This window comes from Triticum dicoccoides, chromosome 4B (genome assembly GCF_002162155.2).
Source record: "Triticum dicoccoides isolate Atlit2015 ecotype Zavitan chromosome 4B, WEW_v2.0, whole genome shotgun sequence".
Classification (NCBI taxonomy): Eukaryota; Viridiplantae; Streptophyta; class Magnoliopsida; order Poales; family Poaceae; genus Triticum; species Triticum dicoccoides.
Genome location: NC_041387.1, coordinates 7762469 through 7772628, shown reverse-complemented (window position 1 = coordinate 7772628; position 10160 = coordinate 7762469). Strand labels below are relative to the sequence as shown.

Here is a 10160-nt window from a genome sequence, read left to right as displayed (position 1 = left end):
TTCAACCAGAGGGTAGCTGTCGGTGTCAAAACCGGCGGATCTCGGGTAGGGGGTCCCGAACTGTGCGTCTAGGCGGATGGTAGCAGGAGACAAGGGACACGATGTTTTTACCTAGGTTCGGGCCCTCTCGATGGAGGTAAAACCCTACTCCTGCTTGATTAATATTGATGATATGGGTAGTACAAGAGTAGATCTACCACGAGATCAGAGAGGCTAAACCCTAGAAGCTAGCCTATGGTATGATTGTTGTTCGTCCTACGGACTAAAACTCTCCGGTTTATATAGACACCAGAGAGGGCTAGGGTTACACAGAGTCGGTTACAATGGGAGGAGATCTACATATCGTATCGCCAAGTTTGCCTTCCACGCCAAGGAAAGTCCCATCCGGACACGGGACGAAGTCTTCAATCTTGTATCTTCATAGTCCGGGAGTCCGGCCAAAGGTCATAGTCCGGCCATCCGGACACCCCCTAATCCAGGACTCCCTCAGTATCCCCTGAACCAGGCTTCAATGACGACGAGTCCGGCGCGCAAATTGTCTTCGGCATTGCAAGGCGGGTTCCTCCTCCGAATCCTTCATAGAAGATGTTGAACACAAGGATAGTGTCCGGCTCTGCAAAATAGTTTCCACATACCACCGTAGAGAGAATAATATTCGCACAAATCTAATCTGCTGACGTATTTTGTAGCGTGACATCATGCCATAGCCAAGCCCTTATTCGAATCGTTTTACTGTCCCACCTCAGCGTGTTTAGCGAGGCGGTTTCCTTGGCACGTCTTGTCAAAGCAGAGATCGTGTCCCCTTATTCCGGGACTCTCATCAATACGGGCGTGGGTAACCCAACCGCGCCATTGATCGCGGCGCTTGGGAGATAAGCGAGTTTTACTAGGCTGGTGGGGGCACACAGTTTCGGCCGCCCATATAAGGGGATAAGAATCTACCCTTTCCATCTAAGCCTTCCTATTCCTTCGCTTATCCATTCCTACGCACTCGAGCCCCAACGCCCAAGTCCGCACTTCCCACCTCAACCTTCTCCAATCATGTCCGGAGTGGGAGGCAAGTGGATGGCCTCCTCCGTCACGGAGGGGCAAATCAAGAAGCTGAGGAAAGCCGGGTACTTGTCCAACGACATCGCGCACCGGCTCCCAGATGACGGGCAGCTCATCCCCACCCCCAGGCCCCATGAGAGGGTCGTGTTTCTCCCCCATTTCCTCTGCGGACTGGGCTTTCCCCTTCACCCATTTGTCCGGGGGCTCATGTTCTACTACGGCCTGGACTTCCACGATCTGGCCCCGAACTTCATCCTCAACATCTCGGCGTTTATCGTCGTGTGTGAGGTCTTCCTCCGCATCCATCCCCACTTCGGCTTATGGCTGAAGACCTTCAATGTCAAGCCGAAGGTTGTGGGCGGCCGACAAGCGGAGTGCGGAGGCGCCATGGTGGGCAAGATGGCCAACGTCACATGGCTCGAGGGCTCCTTTGTGGAAACCATCAAGGGGTGGCAATCAGGGTGGTTCTACATCACCGAGCCGCGTGACCCTGAATGGGCAGCGGCCCCCGACTTCTGATCTGGCATTCCCACGCGGCTCACCTCATGGAAAGAGACGGGCCTATCGTGGGGTAATCCGGAAGAGGCGACCGGACTCCAAACCTGCGTCCAGAACCTGATGGACAAGAAGGTTAAACTCGTCAACGTAGTGCAGGTCATGCTCTTCCGCCGGATCCTCTCGTGTCAACGGTGGGCTTTTAATCTGTGGGAATTCGACCCGGCTCAGCACCAAACTCTGTCCAGGCTCTTCGACACAACGCATGAAGATGCTTGGAAGGTGCTTTACAAGAGCTCCGAGGTCCACCCTCCCACTACCGAGGATCGCGGATTCTGCGCGAAGCGCCAAACCAGCGCGGTAAGCTTAGTTTACCCAATACAGGGTATTTGTTTTTCATAGTTTGACTCTATGTGGGATCTAAACTCCCATTCCTTTAACAGGACTGGCAGAAGAAGGCCGGACAAATCGACTGTCCGGCTCCTTTGCCCGAAGACCCAGCGGACGCCTGTTTGGCAAAGCTGCTGGTTCTGGCACCTCACGTGGTGCCGGAGAAGAAGGCCACGGGAACTCGAAGGAGCTCCCGGCGACTGGTGGTGTCGGACTCATCGCCCGACGACCCCAAAGCGCACTCCTCTTCTGAAGACGAGGAGGAGGAAGAAGAAGCCTTTCTCCCTCCAGCGGGGGGAGGCACAAAAAGGAAGGCCGCCCCGACTGGGGAGGCCGGAGGGTCCAAGAAGGGGAAGACCCTTCTCCCGGACTACGGCTCCGACGCCGAAGACGGCAGAGAGGAGTGGCCAACCAGGGCCAAGCCCCTGGCAACATCGTAAGTATCCGGATACCAGAATAACTCATGGCGTTCCTTTAGTGCACAGCACCTTCTGACGCTGAATATAATTATGCAGTCCGCCCAAGGCTCAGCTCGACGATTCGTCGAGTGGCTCCCTGGACTCGTCGGATATGAATAGTCTTTCACTTCCGACGGCTTCCTCCCCCCGCCCTACGGAGGAAGCTGAGGTTGAGTCCCAAAAGGGGCTGAGCCAGGAGGAGGTGGTCCTGGAGGCGCAGCGAGGCGACCTCCCGGACTCCAGGCCCAAAGGGGATAAAACCCTGGAGGGATCTAAGTCCGGCCCTGGGCCGGACACCGCACCGGAACCTTCAGTGGTTCCAGAGTCCGGCAGGCGGCCCCTTCGCAAGAAGGGCAAGCCTACGACGCCGGCGGCCTCCGTTCAACCGGAGGCGCCGGACAATTTGCTGGAGGTGCTTAACGGCGCCTCCATCAACGAGGAGCACCGCACTGTTATGAGTGCGGTGATCGAGAAGGTTCAGTCCGCCAAGAGCAGGCTGACAGGAGCCTGTGCCAGCCTTTTAACAGGCTTTGAGGTATGTATTTAAAACATGTAAAAATGTTACCGCATAGACAGTAGCCCCTGATGCTCAGTTTGGTGTTCGGAAAGAAAAGCCGGACTGAGGATCTAAAAAGATATACGCGGGAGTCTAACAAAAATGTGTCAATATGGGAATGCAGGCTGCGCTGCTGACCTCTGCCGCACTGACTGCGGAGGTCGATGCATTGAAGCAGAGCCTCGAGTGGTCCGAGAACGAGCTCTGCCTTGCCAAGAAGCAGCTCAAGGACAAGGAAGGTAGGTAGTGCCTTATGTAGATATATATAAAAATACCTGGTTGCAAATAATGACAGGACCAACGTGAATGTTACAGGGGCCACAACCGAGGTGGCGACCCTGAAGGAAGCGCTTTCCAAGGTCGAAGACAGTGCGGCCATGGAGCACACCGAGCGAGAGAAACAAGAGGCACGGGTGGCGGATGTGCGGCAAGAGCTCGATACTCTCGTGAAGAAACACGAGAGTTTAGAGCTTGACTCAAAGACGCGAGAATCCGAGCTTGCCTCGGCACTTGAAAGCGCCAAGTCTGCCAAGGCCGAAGCCCAAAAAGCCCTCCAGGAGATTGAGGCGATGAAAAAGATAGCGGCGGGTAAGGCATTCTTTATGCAAAGCAAGCATGTGAAGGTGAATTACGTGTTACTTACCCGAATCCGGAGCTCTCCAGGAGCATTCACAGATCTGCCCCGCAGTGTGTCCGACGCCTCCGCATTCTACTGAGCCGAAGAGGGGAGCTCGATGGAGAAGGTGTTCTGGTCCCAGTATGCTGAGGCCGGACACCCGGTGCCCTTGAGCGACCAGCTGAAGCAGCTGGTCGAGCTCCATAAGGTGGCCGAACAGGCCATGAAGGGCCTTATAGGCCGGTTGTGGCCTGGGGAGGTCCTGCCTGAGAGCTACTTTGGGCTGGTGAGGCGGCTGGTGGATGCCTGTCCGCGGCTTGAAGTCATCAAGCGCTCTGTATGCATCAAAGGCGCCCGTAGGGCTTTTGCCCGTGCTAAAGTGCACTGGGGCAAGCTGGATGCTGAGAAGCTGGTGACAGAAGGGCCACCGGAGGGGAAGGAGCATCGCAGGCCCGAGATGTATTATGAGGGTGTCCTGAAGGGTGCCCGTCTTGTGGCGAATGAATGTACCAGGGATGTAATTTTTGAGTAAACTCGCTCGTGTTTATCCTGTGCGCTGAAAACTTGTTCATATGTGCTAAGCAACACTTTTTGAATTTAAAATATTACCTTCTATGCGGTCGTTTATTAAATCTGACAGATGCAAGTCATCGGCTTCTGCCCCCATGCCGCGAGTGCTGGGGTGTTCGGGATAAACCTGAGCGCTCTTGTTCCCATTCTTGGGTCCTTCGAGGGAGGCGCTCAGCACAACGAACAAGGCAATCGGACATATAATGCTTTATCACTCTCACTTAGCCATAGAATTCTATAATTTTAAACTTCGGCGAAGCCCCTAGTACTCGGAAGACCGAGTTCGGGGCGCTATCCATACCTAGGCCGGACAAAGCCAGCTCCTCGCTCTAAGCAGCATAAGTCTTTAAGGACTCGAAAAACCTCGCGAACAGCGACCGGCTCTCGCCCTATCATGACGGTCAGTTTTAGCTTTCTCTACTGAGGTGTTAACCCAGCTCAACTAGGGCACAATCGCAGTAGTTCTCCCAGCGCTACCTTAGCCGATGTAGCGCAACGTAAGGTACCAAAACATGGGAGCCGGGCAAACCCAACTATTGACCCAAGACATGATTCGGAGCCGATGCATATAATGCTATAAGTTCGGGGTGCCGCACTCATGAGAGTGTTCGGTCTTCTCACACCGTATTCTAGAGTAATTAAGCCCCTGGTGTATTGGCCGTACCAAAGTGTACGGTTGCATAATGTCAAAACTGAACATATGTAAGAAATAAATGCAATAATAGACAAGAGCTATATATTGTTTATTAAAGGGCTGCTATGAGAGCAGAACGATACAAATAGTGCGATAAGCAAGAGATGGGATTATTTGACATGTCCCCCTCCAGGGGCAAGCTGCGAGACTTTAAGTAAGACAGGTATTTAGCTCGTTATAGAGACCACCTGGACGTTCGACGTGGCTTGTTGTCTCCCTGGCTGTTGCATCGTGTGTTCGGCGATTGTACTGCCGGACAGGTCTTCCGAACAGTGGAGTCCTGAAAGTAAAAAAAAAATCATAAAAATTGGGAGCCCCTAGTACGGTTAAGCTGCATTCTGGGCATGCCGTGGTTGTGCCCCTCCCCTTATGCCCATGGTATTTCCAGAGCGTAATTATGTACACGTGGTACTGGTTTCGCAATCTCGCGAGGGCTGGGGTTAGGGCCGCACTGCTATGCTAGCTCGAAACGTGCCAGACGGTCTTGTTGTAGGTTACACCGGGCGCGCTTGACGGTGTCCGGACGCTTAGCAGCCGGACTGGAGAATTGCCTTGAGAGGCTATTTTGTACTTCCGCCGCGAGGGCTGCCGTGTGCTCCTCTGTTTGGAGAGAGCGTTCGGTGTTTCCATTGATCGTAATGACTCCCGCAAGGGCCTGGCATCTTGAGCTTGAGATATGCGTAGTGTGGCACCGTATTGAACTTTGCAAATACGGTTCATCCGAACAGGGCGTGATAGCCACTGCGGAACGGGACTATGTCGAAGATTAACTCCTCGCTTCGGAAATTATCCAGGGATCCGAAGACCACTTCGAGTGTAACTGAGCCTGTACAGCTGGCCTCTACACCTGGTATGACGCCTTTAAAGGTCGTCTTTGTGGGTTTAATCCTTGAGGGATCTATGCCCATTTTCCGCACTGTATCCTGATAAAGCAGGTTCAGGCTGCTGCCGCCGTCCATGAGGACTCTAGTGAGGTGAAATCCGTCAATGATTGGGTCTAGGACCAATGCGGCGAATCCGCCGTGACGAATGCTAGTGGGGTGGTCCCTTCGATCAAAAGTGATCGGACAGGAGGACCATGGGTTGAACTTTGGGGCGACTAGCTCCAATGCATATACGTCCCTGAGCGCACGCTTCCGTTCCCTTTTGGGGATATGGGTTGCGTATATCATGTTCACCGTCCGCACTTGTGGGGGAAAGCCCTTCTGTCCTCTGTTGTTCGCTGGTCGGGGCTCCTCCTCGTCATCGCTATGCAGCCCCTTGTCTTTGTTTTCGGCACTTAACTTGCCTGCCTGCTTGAACACCCAACAATCCATGTTGGTGTGATTGGCTGGTTGTTCGTGGGTGCCGTGTATCTGGCACGAGCGATCGAGTATCCGGTCTAAACTGGATGGGCCTGGAGTATTTCTTTTGAATGGCTTTTTCCGCTGGTCGGGTTTAGAGCCTCTGAATCCGGCATTAACTGCCGTATCCTCAGTGTTGTCGCCGTTAATGCGGTGCTTGTGCTTGTTGCGACGCGACCTACCATTGTTGTCCTTGGTATCCGAATTACCAGGGCTCTTGGTCATGTTATTGCTACGCGCTAGCCAGCTGTCTTCTCCCGCGCAAAAGCGAGTCATGAGTGTCGTAAGGGCTGCCATGGATTTTGGCTTTTCCTGTCCTAGGTCCCGGGCTAGCCATTCGTCTCGGATGTTATGCTTGAAGGCTGCGAGGGCCTCTGCATCCGGACAGTTGACTATTTGATTTTTCTTGGTTAGGAACCGTGTCCAGAATTGTCTGGCCGATTCCTCTGGCTGCTGAATTATGTGGCTTAGGTCATCGACGTCTGGTGGTCGCACATAGGTGCCCTGGAAATTGTCCAGGAATGCGGATTCTAGGTCCTCCCAGCAACCAATTGACTCTACTGGCAAGCTGTTAAGCCAATGCCGAGCCGTCCTTTAAGCTTGAGTGGGAGGTATTTGGTAGCGTGTAGATCATCACCACGGGCCATGTCGATGTGAAGGAGATAATCCTCGATCCATACCGCAGGATCTGTTGTGCCATCGTATGATTCGGTGTTTACGGGTTTAAAACCCTCGGGGATTTGATGATCCATTACTTCATCTATGAAGCATAGTGGGTGTGCGGCGCCTCTGTACTGGGCTATATCGCGACGTAGCTCGGATGAGCTTTGTCTGTTGTGTTCAGCCTGGCCGTATTTGCCATATCCGGTGTGGCGGTTATCGTCACGTGTCATGGGGCGCCCACGCGATCCGTAGATCGATCTTGTTTGCCTTGCCTTGTCCTCCAATATGTCTCGCAGGTCTGGCGCGTTTCCCCGTGCCTTGATATTTCTTGAGCGGCTCCGGGGTTCGGCTTGAGTTGATGGCCGGGAGGCCTCTCTGTCGCGACCACGGGGTGGCCGATCAGCCGCATCATACGCTGGTGATGTAGGTTTAGTTGCTTCCTCCTCTAGTTGGGGTAGCAGCCTGCGCTTTGGGTAGCTCTTGGAGGGGCGTTCGAGTTTGTACTCTTCGGCAGCTAGGACTTCCGTCCATATGTCGGCTAGCAAGTCTTGGTCAGCTCTAAGCTGCTGCTGTTTTCTCTTGAGGCTGCTTGCCGTGGCCATGAGCCTGCGTTTGAAACGCTCTTATTTGACGGGGTCCTCAGGCACGAAAAATTCGTCGTCGTCGAGGCTTGCTTCGTCTTCGGAGGCAGGCATGTAATTATCGTCCTCGACCTCTCTGTCTGCCGCTCTCTCATGAGGGCTGGCTTCTCCATCCTCCTGCGCTGAATCCTACTGGAGGGGGTTGTCTTCGGCACTGTCCGGGGTGTTATTGTCTCCGGTGTCGGACTCACTGCTTTTGCTTTGGCGGGATTTAGAGTGACGCCGCTGACGCCGGCGCTTAGGCTGTTTCTTGGAGAGGTCATCCTCCATTGTTCCATCTAGGGGTGGAAAGTGGTAGCAGATAATCCGCAATATCCGATATTCGTATTCGAGAAAATGCCTATTCGTATCCGAAACATCCGCATCCGAACCAAAATGGAAATGGAAATTATCCGTATCCGAATTTGTTAAACAAATAAAAAATAAAATATGGTAGGAGATTTTGACACAAATATGGATATGGAAGTGGATATATATCCGTATCCGAATAAGATTATAGGAGGTAAATTTCAAAATTCTAGACCCAATATTCCAATTATCCAACATAGAAGCCAAATAAGTAGTCAAATTTTACTCTTTATATGATTAAACTTATAAATTGTTATGCAATACAATAGTATTTATTCATAAACCTATTTATCCTTGAATTATTGTTTGTCACAAGTTGATTATTTCAGGCCACATAGCTATCGACTAATTTACTTAAGCAATATGTTGATATTATTCGTATCCGTTCCGAATCAAGAAAATATTGGATACGTATCCGTATTCCGATAATATCCGAGCCGCATCTGTATCCGATAACATCCGTATTCGGATTCGTATTCGTTTTGAAAATATGAAAATGGAAATGGTAAGAGCACTATCCGATCCGCATCCGATCCGTTTCCACCCCTAGTTCCATCGCCATCCCCTTCTTTTGGGGTGTCCACCATGTATATGTCGTATGACGAGGTGGCTTTCCAGTGCCCTATAGGCGCTGGTTCTTGGTCGTCTCCTTCATCGGCGTCCATACCGTCGATGTCTTCGGAGTCGAAGTCGAGCATGTCGGTTAAATCGTCGACAGTGGCTACGAAGTGGGTGGTGGGTGGGCTTCGAATTTCTTCATGGTCCGCATCCCAACCCTGCTGACCATAGTCCGGCCAGGGCTCTCCTGATAAAGAGAGAGACTTTAGTGAATTCAAGATGTCGCCAAAGGGCGAGTGTTGAAAGATGTCCGCGACGGTGAACTCCATGATCGGAGCCCAATTGGGTTCGATCGGGAGAGGTGCGGAAGATTCGGAGTCCGGAACGGAGTCCGGCGCCTTGGAGTCACAAGCTCCGCGAAGGACAAGATTGGTGTTCGGCTCGATCGCCGTAGAGATTGCAGCCCCCGAGGCAGCGTCCAGCCGCCCGTCCTCGATCGGCGTAGTCGGCTCCGAGCTAAGGGTCGGAGCGGACAACTGAGCGGCGCTCTGGGCGCTGTCCGGCGGCTGAGCTAGATCATGCCCCTCGTGACAGTGCGGCGCGCTCGGCTGTGGCTCGAATCCGTCGAAGATCAAGTCTCCGCGGATGTCAGCCGTTGTAGTTTAAACTTCCAAATCTGACCTGATGGCCAGGGGCGTAGCTTTCAATCTGCTCTAGATGGCCAAGTGAATTGGCCCGCAATGCAAAGCCGCCGAATACAAAGATCTGTCCTGGGAGAAAAGTCTCACCCTGGACCTCGTCGTGGTTGATGATCGAAGAAGCCATCGGGCCTGAAGGCGACGACACAGAGGAACTCTCAATGAAAGCACCAATGTCGGTGTCAAAACCGGCGGATCTCGGGTAGGGGGTCCCGAACTGTGCGTCTAGGCGGATGGTAACAGGAGACAAGGGACACGATGTTTTTACCCAGGTTCGGGCCCTCTCGATGGAGGTAAAACCCTACTCCTGCTTGATTAATATTGATGATATGGGTAGTACAAGAGTAGATCTACCACGAGATCAGAGAGGCTAAACCCTAGAAGCTAGCCTATGGTATGATTGTTGTTCGTCCTACGGACTAAAACTCTCTGGTTTATATAGACACCGGAGAGGGCTAGGGTTACACAGAGTCGGTTACAATGGGAGGAGATCTACATATCGTATCGCCAAGCTTGCCTTCCACGCCAAGGAAAGTCCCATCCGGACACGAGACGAAGTCTTCAATCTTGTATCTTCATAGTCCGGGAGTCCGGCCAAAGGTCATAGTCCGGCCATCCGGACACCCCCTAATCCAGGACTCCCTCAGTAGCAGCGGTGGCCTTACTTGGACCCGAGCGGTGGCGACCTACCGTGTTCTACTCTTCCTCGTTTTCTGTATGGCGTGACCTCGTTGGCAATGGGGCGGGGCCTCGACGGAGCCAGCGATGTCCTCGGTCTCGTTGCCGGCGGGGCGGTGCCTCGGCGGAGCGGGGGAAATCCCCCCACTCGTTAGCGGCAGGGTGGGGCCTCGGCTAAGCCGGCGATGTCCTCTGCCTCGTTGTTGGCGGGGTGGGGCCTCGGCGGAGTAGGGCCTCCGCCTCGGTGCCGGCGGGGCGGAGCCTCAGCGGAGCCGACGGTGTCCTCTGCCTCGTTGTTGGCACCACGGGGCCTTGGCGGAGTAGGGCCTCCGCCTCGGTGCCGGCAGGGCGGGGCCTCAGCGGAGCCGGCGGTGTCCTCTGCCTCGTTGTTGGTGCCATGGG

General features: G+C 53.5%; 1 pseudogene; it reads left to right on the top strand.

The window, feature by feature from the left end:
* Nucleotides 1–1041: 1041 nt before the first annotated feature.
* LOC119292409 overlaps nucleotides 1042–10160 on the top strand; it is an 88559-nt pseudogene continuing 79440 nt past the window's right edge.